At 45.3% G+C, this 18,175-nt stretch overlaps 5 non-coding genes across 5 annotated transcripts; 2 read left to right on the forward strand and 3 right to left on the reverse strand.

The window, feature by feature from the left end:
- Positions 1–1,579: 1,579 nt before the first annotated feature.
- On the reverse strand, positions 1,580–1,661 carry trnas-aga (transfer RNA serine (anticodon AGA)). The gene has a single exon. It is a non-coding gene; the product is annotated as a tRNA-Ser (tRNA).
- Positions 1,662–3,763: 2,102 nt separating this feature from the next.
- Positions 3,764–3,837, forward strand: trnan-guu (transfer RNA asparagine (anticodon GUU)). Its single transcript has one exon. It is a non-coding gene; the product is annotated as a tRNA-Asn (tRNA).
- A 2,060-nt stretch (positions 3,838–5,897) lies between these two features.
- trnah-gug (transfer RNA histidin (anticodon GUG)) lies at positions 5,898–5,971 on the forward strand. The gene has a single exon. It is a non-coding gene; the product is annotated as a tRNA-His (tRNA).
- A 5,960-nt stretch (positions 5,972–11,931) lies between these two features.
- Positions 11,932–12,013, reverse strand: trnas-aga (transfer RNA serine (anticodon AGA)). Its single transcript has one exon. It is a non-coding gene; the product is annotated as a tRNA-Ser (tRNA).
- Positions 12,014–16,035: 4,022 nt separating this feature from the next.
- On the reverse strand, positions 16,036–16,117 carry trnas-aga (transfer RNA serine (anticodon AGA)). The gene has a single exon. It is a non-coding gene; the product is annotated as a tRNA-Ser (tRNA).
- Between the last annotated feature and the right edge of the window lie 2,058 nt (positions 16,118–18,175).

Below are 18,175 nucleotides of genomic sequence, written 5' to 3' on the forward strand. Positions count from 1 at the left end.
TCGATCAGTCTTCTGCCAGGCAGCATGGATATTCTACATCCCTTATACCAATACTCCAAGTGCAGCGTTCTTGCATTAAAATCCAGCAGGAAAATCGGTCACAGTGGATAATCCATTCTGAAAACCCTTTTCTACACTTTCCTCAGGTTTACACATACATGGATTAGAATGGAAAGCTTGCAACTATTACAATTGCCAGAGAACTGCAGCTTCCTTGCATCGCCCTGCACCCTGATCACATGACAACAACCAACCAATCATATAGAGCGGCGCGAGAACACCCCCATTGAATGTGTCCAATCAGGGCCTGAGGATTGAACTGCTCTGTCACATGCAGTTCCAGTAAGTTGGAGGACTCAGCTGTGACCGGATGACTTGTTGCTGTCGCTAGCGCCGCGGCCGAGAAGCGAGCAGCCCCTGCAATCTCTTGTTTTCAGCCAAATGCTAGAGGTATGAATTTCTAATGACAAAATCTTTGACGCTAACTGATTTGGTTGCTGTATTTGAATGCGGTTTAGTGCCTCGCACGGGCCTTGTGATTTTCTTTTTGCGTGCGGTTTGCAGTGTGTGATCGCTTAACATTTTGCGACTGAAATTAAATGCAATATCTGATTCAAATTGTTGCTTCATATGGCGTTCGGTCAAATTGAGGAAATTCGACACTACGAACGGCATTCAAATCGCCTTTTCTCTTGTGTGCTGCTTTTGTCCCTTTGTATGGCCGCGTGCCTCAGGGAATGTGGTTGGAGAATAAACCTTTGGCTGCATTGTTTTTCCTGCTGGTTGTCCATCCAGCTAAACATAGTTTTCTGTGGTGAAATCAATTCAGCAGACGCTACGAAGGAAGAACATATAAATTCTTTCATGGCTTGACTGGGCGGATTCTGAGAGGTTGTTTACCCTGGATGTGGAGCCCGAACTCGGGGTCAAACTTTCAGAATAAGGGGCCGGCCATTTAAGATTGAGATGAGGAGAAATTGCTTCATTGTAAGGGTTGTGTATCTTTGGAGTTTTCTAACGCAGAGGGATGTGGTGGTTCAGTCGTTGAGTACATTCCTAACTGAGATGGATATGTACATTACGGAAATCAAGGTATATGGGGCAAGGTCGGTAATTTTCAGTTGAGGTAGAGGATCAGCCATGATCTTATTGAATGGCGGAGCATGATCGAGGGCCGCATGGCCAAATCCTGCTCCTATTTCTTATGATCTAATGCACCGATTTAGGCCGGCGGTGTTGAGAACTGTGGCTCGTCTGCCTTAGTTCATTAAATAAGCATCGCAGTAGGAAGCAGCATCAACTGGAAGATGGCTGCGCGGAAGACGTGCATTTTCTTCAATGGGTTGCAAAATAAAATATTTTCGACGGTTAAAATTGCTTTGACGGTTTCAAGAGCGTTAAATAACGTAGTATTCTCCTTTGGCTTAGGCCTCTCGTAATGTCATAATGGGGTGAAGTGCTTGTTATACTTTCTGCTTGAAACTTTGTTTGATTGTAGCTTTGAATCTCGGCAGAGGAACCGAAAGGCAGCAGTTCAAATTAAGTAAAAAGCAATCATTTGGGACGACGTCCTCGGTGCCGTAGTCGGCAGGATTCGAACCTGCGCGAGGAAACCCCAATGGATTTCTAGTCCATCGCCTTAACCACTCGGCCACGACTACCCTGACAGTGGTTTGGACCCACGCAGCTTCTCATTTGCTTCGAAATCGGTGCCTCTACTGTGAACACTCTGGCACATAATCACATGGGTTCATGTGGAATAATTCCAATTGCAAACATTTTTGCGTCTGTTTCTGTGGCGCAATGGGCCAACGCGTTCGGCTGTTAACTGAAAGGTTGGTGGTTCGAGCCCACCCAGAGACGTGAGTAACTTTTAATTTTTGCAAACTCATCTATTGTTTAAAAATGGAGTCTTTGATTCCGTGAAATGAACAGTGGTGAGCATACTGCTGCTGCCTTCCTCTTTCCAATGGGAACAATCGCTTCATCGATCAGTCTTCTGCCAGGCAGCATGGATATTCTACATCCCTTATACCAATACTCCAAGTGCAGCGTTCTTGCATTAAAATCCAGCAGGAAAATCGGCCACAGTGGATAATCCATTCTGAAAACCCTTTTCTGCACTTTCCTCAGGTTTACACATACATGGATTAGAATGGAAAGCTTGCAACTATTACAATTGCCAGAGAACTGCAGCTTCCTTGCACCGCTCTGCACCCTGATCACATGACAACAACCAACCAATCACATAGAGCGGCGCGAGAACACCCCCATTGAATGTGTCCAATCAGGGCCTGAGGATTGAACTGCTCTGTCACATGCAGTTCCAGTACGTTGGAGGACTCAGCTGTGAGCGGATGACTTGTTGCTGTCGCTAGCGCGGCGGCCGAGAAGCGAGCAGCCCCTGCAATCTCTTGTTTTCAGCCAAATGCTAGAGGTATGAATTTCTAATGACAAAATCTTTGACGCTAACTGATTTGGTTGCTGTATTTGAATGCGGTTTAGTGCCTCGCACGGGCCTTGTGATTTTCTTTTTGCGTACGGTTTGCAGTGTGTGATCGCTTTACAATTTGCGACTGAAATTAAATGCAATATCTGATTCAAATTGTTGCTTCATATGGCGTTCGGTCAAATTGAGGAAATTCGACACTACGAACGGCATTCAAATCGCCTTTTCTCTTGTGTGCTGCTTTTGTCCCTTTGTATGGCCGCGTGCCTCAGGGAATGTGGTTGGAGAATAAATCTTTGGCTGCATTGTTTTTCCTGCTGGTTGTCCATCCAGCTAAACATAGTTTTCTGTGGTGAAATGAATTCAGCAGACGCTACGAAGGAAGAACATATAAATTCTTTCATGGCTTGACTGGGCGGATACTGAGAGGTAGTTTACCCTGGATGTGGAGCCCGAACTAGGGGTCAAACTTTCAGAATAAGGGGCCGGCCATTTAAGATTGAGATGAGGAGAAATTGCTTCATTGTAAGGGTTGTGTATCTTTGGAGTTTTCTAACGCAGAGGGATGTGATGGTTCAGTCGTTGAGTACATTCCTAACTGAGATGGATATGTACATTATGGAAATCAAGGTATATGGGGCTAGGTCGGTAATTTTCAGTTGAGGTAGAGGATCAGCCATGATCTTATTGAATGGCGGAGCATGATCGAGGGCCGCATGGCCAAATCCTGCTCCTATTTCTTTTGATCTAATGCTCCGATTTAGGCCGGTGGTGTTGAGAACTGTGGCTCGTCTGCCTTAGTTCATTAAATAAGCATCGCAGTAGGAAGCAGCATCAACTGGAAGATGGCTGCGCGGAAGATGTGCATTTTCTTCAATGGGTTGCAAAATAAAATATTTTCGACGGTTAAAATTGCTTTGACGGTTTCAAGAGCGTTAAATAACGTAGTATTCTCCTTTGGCTTCGGCCTTCTCGTAATGTCATAATGGGGTGATGTGCTTGTTATACTTTCTGCTTGAAACTTTGTATCTCGGCAGAAGAACCGAAAGTCAGCAGTTCAAATTAAGTAAAAACCGATCATTTGGGACGACGTCCTCGGTGCCGCATTCGGCAGGATTGGAACCTGCACGGGGAAACCCCCAATGTATTATCTAATCCATCGCCTTAACCACTCGGCCACGACTACCCTGGCGGTGGTTTGGACCCACGCAGCTTCTCATTTGCTTCGAAATCGGTGCCTCTGCTGTGAACACTCTGGCACATAATCACATGGGTTCATGTGGAATAATTACAATTGCAAGCATTTTCGCGTCTGTCTCTGTGGCGCAATGGGCCAGCGCGTTCGGCTGTTAACTGAAAGGTTGGTGGTTCGAGCCCACCCAGAGACGTGAGTAACTTTTAATTTTTGCAAACTCATCTGTTGTTTAAAAATGGAGTCTTTGATTCCGTGAAATGAACAGTGGTGAGCATACTGCTGCTGCCTTCCTGTTCCCAATGGGAACAATCGCTTCATCGATCAGTCTTCTGCCAGGCAGCATGGATATTCTACATCCCTTATACCAATACTCCAAGTGCAGCGTTCTTGCATTAAAATCCAGCAGGAAAATCGGCCACAGTGGATAATCCATTCTGAAAACCCTTTTCTACACTTTCCACAGGTTTGCACATACATGGATTAGAATGGAAAACTTGCAACTATTACAATTGCCAGAGAACTGCAGCTTCCTTGCATCGCTCTGCTCCCTGATCACATGACAACAACCAACCAATCACATAGAGCGGCGCGAGAACACCCCCATTTTGAATGTGTCCAATCAGGGCCTGAGGATTGAACTGCTCTGTCACATGCAGTTCCAGTACGTTGGAGGACTCAGCTGTGAGCAGGAGACTTGTTGCTGTCGCTAGCGCCGCGGCCGAGAAGCGAGCAGCCCCTGCAATATCTTGTTTTCAGCAAGGAAGCTGCAGTTCTCTGGCAATTGTAATAGTTGCAAGCTTTCCATTCTAATCCATGTAAGTGCAAACCTGAGGAAAGTGTAGAAAAGGGTTTTCAGAATGGAATATCCACTGTGGCCGATTTTCCTGCTGGATTTTAATGCAAGAGCGCTAGAGGTATGAATTTCTAATGACAAAATCGTTGACGCTAACTGATTTGGTTGCTGTATTTGAATGCGGTTTAGTGCCTCGCACGGGCCTTGTGATTTTCTTTTTGCGTACGGTTTGCAGTGTGTGATCGCTTAACATTTTGCGACTGAAATTAAATGCAATATCTGATTCAAATTTTTGCTTCATATGGCGTTCGGTCAAATTGAGGAAATTCGACGCTACGAACGGGATTCAAATCGCCTTTTCTCTTGTGTGCTGCTTTTGTCCCTTTGTATGGCCGCGTGCCTCAGGGAATGTGGTTGGAGAATAAATCTTTGGCTGCATTGTTTTTCCTGCTGGTTGTCCATCTAGCTAAGCATAGTTTTCTGTGGTGAAATGAATTCAGCAGACGCTACGAAGGAAGAACATATAAATTCTTTCATGGCTTGACTGGGCGGATTCTGAGAGGTTGTTTACCCTGGCTGTGGAGCCCGAACTAGGGGTCAAAATTTCAGAATAATGGGCCGGCCATTTAAGATTGAGATGAGGAGAAATTGCTTCATTGTAAGGGTTGTGTATCTTTGGAGTTTTCTAACGCAGAGGTCTGTGTTGGTTCAGTCGTTGAGTACATTCCTAACTGAGATGGATATGTACATTCTGGAAATCAAGGTATATGGGGCTAGGACGGTAATTTTCAGTTGAGGTAGAGGATCAGCCATGATCTTATTGAATGGCGGAGCATGATCGAGGGCCGCATGGCCAAATCCTGCTCCTATTTCTTATGATCTAATGTACCGATTTAGGACGGCGGTGTTGAGAACTGTGGCTCGTCTGCCTCAGTTCATTAAGTAAGCATCGCAGTAGGAAGCAGCATCAACTGGAAGATGGCTGCGCAGAAGACGTGCATTTTCTTCAATGGGTTGCAAAATAAAATATTTTCGACGGTTAAAATTGCTTTGACGGTTTCAAGAGCGTTAAATAACGTAGTATTCTCCTTTGGCTTAAGCCTCTCGTCATGTCATAATGGGGTGAAGTGCTTGTTATACTTTCTGCTTGAAACTTTGTTTGATTGTCGCTTTGAATCTCGGCAGAGAAACCGAAAGGCAGCAGTTCAAATTAAGGAAAAACCGATCATTTGGGACGACGTCCTCGGTGCCGTAGTCGGCAGGATTCGAACATGCGCGGGGAAACCTTAATGGATTTCTAGTCCATCGCCTTAACCACTCGGCCACGACTACCCTGACGGTGGTTTGGACCCACGCAGCTTCTCATTTGCTTCGAAATCGGTGCCTCTGCTGTGAACACTCTGGCACATAATCACATGGGTTCATGTGGAATAATTCCAATTGCAAACATTTTCGTGTCTGTCTCTGTGGCGCATTGGGTCAGCGCGTTCGGCTGTGAACTGAAAGGTTGGTGGTTCGAGCCCACCCAGAGACGTAAGTAACTTTTAATTTTTGCAAACTGATCTCTTGTTTAAAAATGAAGTCTTTGATTCTGTGAAATGAACAGTGGTGAGCATACTGCTGCTGCCTTCCTGTTTCCAATGGGAACAATCGCTTCATCGATCAGTCTTCTGCCAGGCAGCATGGATATTCTACATCCCTTATACCAATACTCCAAGTGCAGCGTTCTTGCATTAAAATCCAGCAGGAAAATCGGCCACAGTGGATAATCCATTCTGAAAACCCTTTTCTACACTTTCCTCAGGTTTGCACATACATGGATTAGAATGGAAAGCTTGCAACTATAACAATTGCCAGAGAACTGCAGCTTCCTTGCATCGCTCTGCACCCTGATCACATGACAACAACCAACCAATCACATAGAGCGGCGCGAGAACACCCCCATTGAATGTGTCCAATCAGGGCCTGAGGATTGAACTGCTCTGTCACATGCAGTTCCAGTACGTTGGAGGACTCAGCTGTGAGCGGATGACTTGTTGCTGTCGCTAGCGCCGCGGCCGAGAAGCGAGCAGCCCCTGCAATCTCTTGTTTTCAGCAAGGAAGCTGCAGTTCTCTGGCAATTGTAATAATTGCAAGCTTTCCATTCTAATCCATGTATGTGCAAACCTGAGGAAAGTGTAGAAAAGGGTTTTCAGAATGGATTATCCACTGTGGCCGATTTTCCTGCTGGATTTTAATGCAAGAACGCTAGAGGTATGAATTTCTAATGACAAAATCTTTGACGCTAACTGATTTGGTTGCTGTATTTGAATGCGGTTTAGTGCCTCGCACGGGCCTTGTGATTTTCTTTTTGCGTACGGTTTGCAGTGTGTGATTGCTTAACATTTTGCGACTGAAATTAAATGCAATATCTGATTCAAATTGTTGCTTCATATGGCGTTCGGTCAAATTGAGGAAATTCGACACTGCGAACGGGATTCAAATCGCCTTTTCTCTTGTGTGCTGCTTTTGTCCCTTTGTATGGCCGCGTGCCTCAGGGAATGTGGTTGGAGAATAAATCTTTGGCTGCATTGTTTTTCCTGCTGGTTGTCCATCCAGCTAAACATAGTTTTCTGTGGTGAAATGAATTCAGCAGACGCTACGAAGGAAGAACATATAAATTCTTTCATGGCTTGACTGGGCGGATTCTGAGAGGTTGTTTACCCTGGCTGTGGAGCCCGAACTAGAGGTCAAAGTTTCAGAATAAGGGGCCGGCCATTTAAGATTGAGATGAGGAGAAATTGCTTCATTGTAAGGGTTGTGTATCTTTGGAGTTTTCTAACGCAGAGGGCTGTGGTGGTTCAGTCGTTGAGTACATACCTAACTGAGATGGATATGTACATTACGGAAATCAATGTATATGAGGCTAGGTCGGTAATTTTCAGTTGAGGTAGAGGATCAGCCATGATCTTATTGAATGGCGGAGCATGATCGAGGGCCGCATGGCCAAATCCTGCTCCTATTTCTTATGATCTAATGTACCGATTTAGGCCGGCGGTGTTGAGAACTGTGGCTCGTCTGCCTTAGTTCATTAAACAAGCATTGCAGTAGGAAGCAGCATCAACTGGAAGATGGCTGCGCGGAAGACGTGCATTTTCTTCAATGGGTTGCAAAATAAAATATTTTCGACGGTTAAAATTGCTTTGACGGTTTCAAGAGCGTTAAATAACGCAGTATTCTCCTTTGGCTTAGGCCTCTCGTAATGTCACAATGGGGTGAAGTGCTTGTTATACTTTCTGCTTGAAACTTTGTTTGATTGTGTCTTTAAATCTCGGCAGACCAACCGAAAAGCAGCAGTTCAAATTACTTAAAAACCGAACATTTGGGACGACGTCCTCGGTGACGTAGTCGGCAGGATTCGAATCTGTGCGGGGAAACCCCAATGCATTTCTAGTCCATCGCCTTAACCACTCGGCCACGACTACCCTGACGGTGGTTTGGACCCACGCAGCTTCTCATTTGCTTCGAAAGCGGTGCCTCTGCTGTGAACACTCTGGCGCATAATCACATGGGTTCATGTGGAATAATTCCAATTGCAAACATTTTCGTGACTGTCTCTGTGGCGCAATGGGCCAGCGCGTTCTTGCTGTTAATTGAAAGGTTGGTAGTTCGAGCCCACCCAAAGAAGTGAGTAACTTTTAATTTTTGCAAACTCATCTATTGTTTAAAAATGGAGTCTTAGATTCCGTGAAATGAACAGTGGTGAGCATACTGCTGCTGCCTTCCTGTTTCCAATGGGAACAATCGCTTCATCGATCAGTCTTCTGCCAGGCAGCATGGATATTCTACATCCCTTGTACCAATACTCCAAGTGCAGCGTTCTTGCATTAAAATCCAGCAGGAAATCGGCCACAGTGGATAATCCATTCTGAAAACCCTTTTCTACACTTTCCTCAGGTTTACACAGACATGGATTAGAATGGAAAGCTTGCAACTATTACAATTGCCAGAGAACTGCAGCTTCCTTGCATCGCTCTGCACCCTGATCACATGACAACAACCAACCAATCACATAGAGCGGCGCGAGAACACCCCCATTGAATGTGTCCAATCAGGGCCTGAGGATTGAACTGCTCTGTCACATGCAGTTCCAGTACGTTGGAGGACTCAGCTGTGAGCGGATGACTTGTTGCTGTCGCTAGCGCCGCGGCCGAGAAGCGAGCAGCCCCTGCAATCTCTTGTTTTCAGCAAGGAAGCTGCAATTCTCTGGCAATTGTAATAGTTGCAAGCTTTCCATTCTAATCCATGTATGTGCAAACCTGAGGAAAGTGCAGAAAAGGGTTTTCAGAATGGATTATCCACTGTGGCCGATTTTCCTGCTGGATTTTAATGCAAGAACGCTAGAGGTATGAATTTCTAATGACAAAATCTTTGACGCTAACTGATTTGGTTGCTGTATTTGAATGCGGTTTAGTGCCTCGCACGGGCCTTGTGATTTTCTTTTTGCGTACGGTTTGCAGTGTGTGATCGCTTAACATTTTGCGACTGAAGTTAAATGCAATATCTGATTCAAATTGTTGCTTCATATGGCGTTCGGTCAAATTGAGGAAATTCGACACTGCGAACGGGATTCAAATCGCCTTTTCTCTTGTGTGCTGCTTTTGTCCCTTTGTATGGCCGCGTGCCTCAGGGAATGTGGTTGGAGAATAAATCTTTGGCTGCATTGTTTTTCCTGCTGGTTGTCCATCCAGCTAAACATAGTTTTCTGTGGTGAAATGAATTCAGCAGACGCTACGAAGGAAGAACATATAAATTCTTTCATGGCTTGACTGGGCGGATTCTGAGAGGTTGTTTACCCTGGCTGTGGAGCCCGAACTAGAGGTCAAAGTTTCAGAATAAGGGGCCGGCCATTTCAGATTGAGATGAGGAGAAATTGCTTCATTGTAAGGGTTGTGTATCTTTGGAGTTTTCTAACGCAGAGGGCTGTGGTGGTTCAGTCGTTGAGTACATTCCTAACTGAGATGGATATGTACATTACGGAAATCAAGGTATATGGGGCTAGGTCGGTAATTTTCAGTTGAGGTAGAGGATCAGCCATGATCTTATTGAATGGCGGAGCATGATCGAGGGCCGCATGGCCAAATCCTGCTCCTATTTCTTATGATCTAATGTACCGATTTAGGCCGGCGGTGTTGAGAACTGTGGCTCGTCTGCCTTAGTTCATTAAATAAGCATCGCAGTAGGAAGCAGCATCAACTGGAAGATGGCTGCGCGGAAGACGTGCATTTTCTTCAATGGGTTGCAAAATAAAATATCTTCGACGGTTAAAATTGCTTTGACGGTTTCAAGAGCGTTAAATAACGTAGTATTCTACTTTGGCTTTGGCCTCTCGTAATGTCATAATGGGGTGAAGTGCTTGTTATACTTTCTGCTTGAAACTTTGTTTGATTGTAGCTTCGAATCTCGGCAGAGGAACCGAAAGGCAGCAGTTCAAATTAAGTAAAAACTGATCATTTGGGACGACGTCCTCGGTGCCGTAGTCGGCAAGATTCGAACCTGCGCGGGGAAACCCCAAAGGATTTCTAGTCCATCGTCTTAACCACTCAGCCACGACTACCCGGTTGGTGGTTTGGACCCACGCAGCTTCTCATTTGCTTCGAAATCGGTGCCTCTGCTGTGAACACTCTGGCACATAATCACATGGGTTCATGTGGAATAATTCCAATTGCAAACATTTTCGTGTCTGTCTCTGTGGCCCAATGGGCCAGCGCGTTCGGCTGTTAACTGAAAGGTTGGTGGTTCGAGCCCACCCAGAGACGTGAGTAATTTTTGCAAACTCATCTATTGTTTAAAAATGGAGTCTTTGATTCCGTGAAATGAACAGTGGTGAGCATACTGCTGCTGCCTTCCTGTTTCCAATGGGAACAATCGCTTCATCGATCAGTCTTCTGCCAGGCAGCATGGATATTCTACATCCCTTATACCAATACTCCACGTGCAGCGTTCTTGCATTAAAATCCAGCAGGAAAATCGGCCACAGTGGATAATCCATTCTGAAAACCCTTTTCTACACTTTCCTCAGGTTTACACATACATGGATTAGAATGGAAAGCTTGCAATTATTACAATTGCCAGAGAACTGCAGCTTCCTTGCATCGCTCTGCACCCTGATCACATGACAACAACCAACCAATCACATAGAGCGGCGCGAGAACACGCCCATTGAATGTGTCCAATCAGGGCCTGAGGATTGAACTGCTCTGTCACATGCAGTTCCAGTACGTTGGAGGACTCAGCTGTGAGCGGATGACTTGTTGCTGTCGCTAGCGCCGCGGCCGAGAAGCGAGCAGTCCCTGCAATCTCTTGTTTTCAGCCAAATTCTAGAGGTTTGAATTTCTAATGACAAAATCTTTGACGCTAACTGATTTGGTTGCTGTATTTGAATGCGGTTTAGTGCCTCGCACGGGCCTTGTGATTTTCTTTTTGCGTACGGTTTGCAGTGTGTGATCGCTTAACATTTTGCGACTGAAATTAAATGCAATATCTGATTCAAATTGTTGCTTCATATGGCGTTCGGTCAAATTGAGGAAATTCGACACTACGAACGGGATTCAAGTCGCCTTTTCTCTTGTGTGCTGCTTTTGTCCCTTTGTATGGCCGCGTGCCTCAGGGAATGTGGTTGGAGAATAAATCTTTGGCTGCATTGTTTTTCCTGCTGGTTGTCCATCCAGCTAATCATAGTTTTCTGTGGTGAAATGAATTCAGCAGACGCTACGAAGGAAGAACATATAAATTCTTTCATGGCATGACTGGGCGGATTCTGAGAGGTTGTTTACCCTGGCTGTGGAGCCCGAACTAGGGGTCAAAGTTTCAGAATAAGGGGCCGGCCATTTAAGATTGAGATGAGGAGAAATTGCTTCATTGTAAGGGTTGTGTATCTTTTGAGTTTTCTAACGCAGAGGGCTGTGATGGTTCAGTCGTTGAGTACATTCCTAACTGAGATGGATATGTACATTACGGAAATCAAGGTATATGGGGCTAGGTTGGTAATTTTCAGTTGAGGTAGAGGATCAGCCATGATCTTATTGAATGGCGGAGCATGATCGAGGGCCGCATGGCCAAATCCTGCTCCTATTTCTTATGATCTAATGTACCGATTTAGGCCGGCGGTGTTGAGAACTGTGGCTCGTCTGGCTTATTTCTTTAAATAAGCATCGCAGTAGGAAGCAGCATCAACTGGAAGATGGCTGCGCGGAAGACGTGCATTTTCTTCAATGGGTTGCAAAATAAAATATTTTCGACGGTTAAAATTGCTTTGACGGTTTCAAGAGCGTTAAATAACATAGTATTCTCCTTTGGCTCAGGCCTCTCGTAATGTCATAATGGGGTGAAGTGCTTGTTATACTTTCTGCTTGAAACTTTGTTTGATTGTCGCTTTGAATCTCGGAAGAGGAACCGAAAGGCAGCAGTTCAAATTAAGTAAAAACCGATCATTTGGGACGACGTCTTCGGAGCCGTAGTCGGCAGGATTCGAACCTGCGCGGGGAAACCCCAATGGATTTCTAGTCCATCGCCTTAACCACTCGGCCACGACTACCCTGACGGTGGTTTGGACCCACGCAGCTTCTCATTTGCTTCGAAATCGGTGCCTCTGCTGTGAACACTCTGGCACATAATCACATTGGTTCATGTGGAATAATTCCAATAGCAAACATTTTCATGTGTGGCGCAATGGGCCAGCGCGTTCGGCTGTTAATTGAAAGGTTGGTGGTTCGAGCCCACCCAGAGACGTGAGTAACTTCTAATTTTTGCAAACTCATCTATTGTTTAAAAATGGAGTCTTTTATTCCGTGAAATGAACAGTGGTGAGCATACTGCTGCTGCCTTCCTGTTTCCAATGGGAACAATCGCTTCATCGATCAGTCTTCTGCCAGGCAGCATGGATATTCTACATCCCTTATACCAATACTCCAAGTGCAGCGTTCTTGCATTAAAATCCAGCAGGAAAATCGGCCACAGTGGATAATCCATTCTGAAAACCCTTTTCTACACTTTCCTCAGGTTTACACATACATGGATTAGAATGGAAAGCTTGCAACTATTACAATTGCCAGAGAACTGCAGCTTCCTTGCATCGCTCTGCACCCTGATCACATGACAACAACCAACCAATCACATAGAGCGGCGCCAGAACACCCCCATTGAATGTGTCCAATCAGGGCCTGAGGATTGAACTGCTCTGTCACATGCAGTTCCAGTACGTTGGAGGACTCAGCTGTGAGCGGATGACTTGTTGCTGTCGCTAGCGCCGCGGCCGAGAAGCGAGCAGCCCCTGCAATCTCTTGTTTTCAGCAAGGAAGCTGCAGTTCTCTGGCAATTGTAATAGTTGCAAGCTTTCCATTCTAATCCATGTATGTGCAAACCTGAGGAAAGTGCAGAAAAGGGTTTTCAGAATGGATTATCCACTGTGGCCGATTTTCCTGCTGGATTTTAATGCCAGAACGCGAGAGGTATGAATTTCTAATGACAAAATCTTTGACGCTAACTGATTTGGTTGCTGTATTTGAATGCGCTTTAGTGCCTCGCACGGGCCTTGTGATTTTCTTTTTGCGTACGGTTTGCAGTGTGTGATCGCTTAACATTTTGCGACTGAAGTTAAATGCAATATCTGATTCAAATTGTTGCTTCATGTGGCGTTCGGTCAAATTGAGGAAATTCGACACTGCGAACGGGATTCAAATCGCCTTTTCTCTTGTGTGCTGCTTTTGTCCCTTTGTATGGCCGCGTGCCTCAGGGAATGTGGTTGGAGAATAAATCTTTGGCTGCATTGTTTTTCCTGCTGGTTGTCCATCCAGCTAAACATAGTTTTCTGTGGTGAAATGAATTCAGCAGACGCTACGAAGGAAGAACATATAAATTCTTTCATGGCTTGACTGGGCGGATTCTGAGAGGTTGTTTACCCTGGCTGTGGAGCCCGAACTAGAGGTCAAAGTTTCAGAATAAGGGGCCGGCCATTTAAGATTGAGATGAGGAGAAATTGCTTCATTGTAAGGGTTGTGTATCTTTGGAGTTTTCTAACGCAGAGGGCTGTGGTGGTTCAGTCGTTGAGTACATTCCTAACTGAGATGGATATGTACATTACGGAAATCAAGGTATATGGGGCTAGGTCGGTAATTTTCAGTTGAGGTAGAGGATCAGCCATGATCTTATTGAATGGCGGAGCATGATCGAGGGCCGCATGGCCAAATCCTGCTCCTATTTCTTATGATCTAATATACCGATTTAGGCCGGCGGTGTTGAGAACTGTGGCTCGTCTGCCTTAGTTCATTAAATAAGCATCGCAGTAGGAAGCAGCATCAACTGGAAGATGGCTGCGCGGAAGACGTGCATTTTCTTCAATGGGTTGCAAAATAAAATATTTTCGACGGTTAAAATTGCTTTGACGGTTTCAAGAGCGTTAAATAACGTAGTATTCTCCTTTGGCTTTGGCCTCTCGTAATGTCATAATGGGGTGAAGTGCTTGTTATACTTTCTGCTTGAAACTTTGTTTGATTGTCGCTTTGAATCTCGGCAGAGGAACCGAAAGGCAGCAGTTCAAATTAAGTAAAAACTGATCATTTGGGACGACGTCTTCGGTGCCGTAGTCGGCAAGATTCGAACCTGCGCGGGGAAACCCCAAAGGATTTCTAGTCCATCGTCTTAACCACTCGGCCACGACTACCCGGACGGTGGTTTGGACCCACGCAGCTTCTCATTTGCTTCGAAATCGTTGCCTCTGCTGTGAACACTCTGGCACATAATCACATGGGTTCATGTGGAATAATTCCAATTGCAAACATTTTCGTGTCTGTCTCTGTGGCCCAATGGGCCAGCGCGTTCGGCTGTTAACTGAAAGGTTGGTGGTTTGAGCCCACCCAGAGACGTGAGTAATTTTTGCAAACTCATCTATTGTTTAAAAATGGAGTCTTTGATTCCGTGAAATGAACAGTGGTGAGCATACTGCTGCTGCCTTCCTGTTTCCAATGGGAACAATCGCTTCATCGATCAGTCTTCTGCCAGGCAGCATGGATATTCTACATCCCTTATACCAATACTCCAAGTGCAGCGTTCTTGCATTAAAATCCAGCAGGAAAATCGGCCACAGTGGATAATCCATTCTGAAAACCCTTTTCTACACTTTCCTCAGGTTTACACATACATGGATTAGAATGGAAAGCTTGCAATTATTACAATTGCCAGAGAACTGCAGCTTCCTTGCATCGCTCTGCACCCTGATCACATGACAACAACCAACCAATCACATAGAGCGGCGCGAGAACACCCCCATTGAATGTGTCCAAACAGGGCCTGAGGATTGAACTGCTCTGTCACATGCAGTTCCATTACGTTGGAGGACTCAGCTGTGAGCGGATGACTTGTTGCTGTCGCTAGCGCCACGGCCGAGAAGCGAGCAGCCCCTGCAATCTCTTGTTTTCAGCCAAATTCTAGAGGTTTGAATTTCTAATGACAAAATCTTTGACGCTAACTGATTTGGTTGCTGTATTTGAATGCGGTTTAGTGCCTCGCACGGGCCTTGTGATTTTCTTTTTGCGTACGGTTTGCAGTGTGTGATCGCTTAACATTTTGCGACTGAAATTAAATGCAATATCTGATTCAAATTGTTGCTTCATATGGCGTTCGGTCAAATTGAGGAAATTCGACACTACGAACGGGATTCAAGTCGCCTTTTCTCTTGTGTGCTGCTTTTGTCCCTTTGTATGGCCGCGTGCCTCAGGGAATGTGGTTGGAGAATAAATCTTTGGCTGCATTGTTTTTCCTGCTGGTTGTCCATCCAGCTAATCATAGTTTTCTGTGGTGAAATGAATTCAGCAGACGCTACGAAGGAAGAACATATAAATTCTTTCATGGCATGACTGGGCGGATTCTGAGAGGTTGTTTACCCTGGCTGTGGAGCCCGAACTAGGGGTCAAAGTTTCAGAATAAGGGGCCGGCCATTTAAGATTGAGATGAGGAGAAATTGCTTCATTGTAAGGGTTGTGTATCTTTTGAGTTTTCTAACGCAGAGGGCTGTGATGGTTCAGTCGTTGAGTACATTCCTAACTGAGATGGATATGTACATTACGGAAATCAAGGTATATGGGGCTAGGTTGGTAATTTTCAGTTGAGGTAGAGGATCAGCCATGATCTTATTGAATGGCGGAGCATGATCGAGGGCCGCATGGCCAAATCCTGCTCCTATTTCTTATGATCTAATGTACCGATTTAGGCCGGCGGTGTTGAGAACTGTGGCTCGTCTGGCTTATTTCTTTAAATAAGCATCGCAGTAGGAAGCAGCATCAACTGGAAGATGGCTGCGCGGAAGACGTGCATTTTCTTCAATGGGTTGCAAAATAAAATATTTTCGACGGTTAAAATTGCTTTGACGGTTTCAAGAGCGTTAAATAACATAGTATTCTCCTTTGGCTCAGGCCTCTCGTAATGTCATAATGGGGTGAAGTGCTTGTTATACTTTCTGCTTGAAACTTTGTTTGATTGTCGCTTTGAATCTCGGAAGAGGAACCGAAAGGCAGCAGTTCAAATTAAGTAAAAACCGATCATTTGGGACGACGTCTTCGGAGCCGTAGTCGGCAGGATTCGAACCTGCGCGGGGAAACCCCAATGGATTTCTAGTCCATCGCCTTAACCACTCGGCCACGACTACCCTGACGGTGGTTTGGACCCACGCAGCTTCTCATTTGCTTCGAAATCGGTGCCTCTGCTGTGAACACTCTGGCACATAATCACATGGGTTCATGTGGAATAATTCCAATAGCAAACATTTTCATGTGTGGCGCAATGGGCCAGCGCGTTCGGCTGTTAATTGAAAGGTTGGTGGTTCGAGCCCACCCAGAGACGTGAGTAACTTCTAATTTTTGCAAACTCATCTATTGTTTAAAAATGGAGTCTTTTATTCCGTGAAATGAACAGTGGTGAGCATACTGCTGCTGCCTTCCTGTTTCCAATGGGAACAATCGCTTCATCGATCAGTCTTCTGCCAGGCAGCATGGATATTCTACATCCCTTATACCAATACTCCAAGTGCAGCGTTCTTGCATTAAAATCCAGCAGGAAAATCGGCCACAGTGGATAATCCATTCTGAAAACCCTTTTCTACACTTTCCTCAGGTTTACACATACATGGATTAGAATGGAAAGCTTGCAACTATTACAATTGCCAGAGAACTGCAGCTTCCTTGCATCGCTCTGCACCCTGATCACATGACAACAACCAACCAATCACATAGAGCGGCGCCAGAACACCCCCATTGAATGTGTCCAATCAGGGCCTGAGGATTGAACTGCTCTGTCACATGCAGTTCCAGTACGTTGGAGGACTCAGCTGTGAGCGGATGACTTGTTGCTGTCGCTAGCGCCGCGGCCGAGAAGCGAGCAGCCCCTGCAATCTCTTGTTTTCAGCAAGGAAGCTGCAGTTCTCTGGCAATTGTAATATTTGCAAGCTTTCCATTCTAATCCATGTATGTGCAAACCTGAGGAAAGTGCAGAAAAGGGTTTTCAGAATGGATTATCCACTGTGGCCGATTTTCCTGCTGGATTTTAATGCCAGAACGCGAGAGGTATGAATTTCTAATGACAAAATCTTTGACGCTAACTGATTTGGTTGCTGTATTTGAATGCGGTTTAGTGCCTCGCACGGGCCTTGTGATTTTCTTTTTGCGTACGGTTTGCAGTGTGTGATCGCTTAACATTTTGCGACTGAAGTTAAATGCAATATCTGATTCAAATTGTTGCTTCATGTGGCGTTCGGTCAAATTGAGGAAATTCGACACTGCGAACGGGATTCAAATCGCCTTTTCTCTTGTGTGCTGCTTTTGTCCCTTTGTATGGCCGCGTGCCTCAGGGAATGTGGTTGGAGAATAAATCTTTGGCTGCATTGTTTTTCCTGCTGGTTGTCCATCCAGCTAAACATAGTTTTCTGTGGTGAAATGAATTCAGCAGACGCTACGAAGGAAGAACATATAAATTCTTTCATGGCTTGACTGGGCGGATTCTGAGAGGTTGTTTACCCTGGCTGTGGAGCCCGAACTAGAGGTCAAAGTTTCAGAATAAGGGGCCGGCCATTTAAGATTGAGATGAGGAGAAATTGCTTCATTGTAAGGGTTGTGTATCTTTGGAGTTTTCTAACGCAGAGGGCTGTGGTGGTTCAGTCGTTGAGTACATTCCTAACTGAGATGGATATGTACATTACGGAAATCAAGGTATATGGGGCTAGGTCGGTAATTTTCAGTTGAGGTAGAGGATCAGCCATGATCTTATTGAATGGCGGAGCATGATCGAGGGCCGCATGGCCAAATCCTGCTCCTATTTCTTATGATCTAATATACCGATTTAGGCCGGCGGTGTTGAGAACTGTGGCTCGTCTGCCTTAGTTCATTAAATAAGCATCGCAGTAGGAAGCAGCATCAACTGGAAGATGGCTGAGCGGAAGACGTGCATTTTCTTCAATGGGTTGCAAAATAAAATATTTTCGACGGTTAAAATTGCTTTGACGGTTTCAAGAGCGTTAAATAACGTAGTATTCTCCTTTGGCTTTGGCCTCTCGTAATGTCATAATGGGGTGAAGTGCTTGTTATACTTTCTGCTTGAAACTTTGTTTGATTGTCGCTTTGAATCTCGGCAGAGGAACCGAAAGGCAGCAGTTCAAATTAAGTAAAAACTGATCATTTGGGACGACGTCCTCGGTGCCGTAGTCGGCAAGATT

This window comes from Somniosus microcephalus, unplaced genomic scaffold (assembly GCF_052327205.1).
Source record: "Somniosus microcephalus isolate GS21.2 unplaced genomic scaffold, FLI_Smic_1.0 unresolved_chr9, whole genome shotgun sequence".
Classification (NCBI taxonomy): domain Eukaryota; kingdom Metazoa; phylum Chordata; class Chondrichthyes; order Squaliformes; family Somniosidae; genus Somniosus; species Somniosus microcephalus.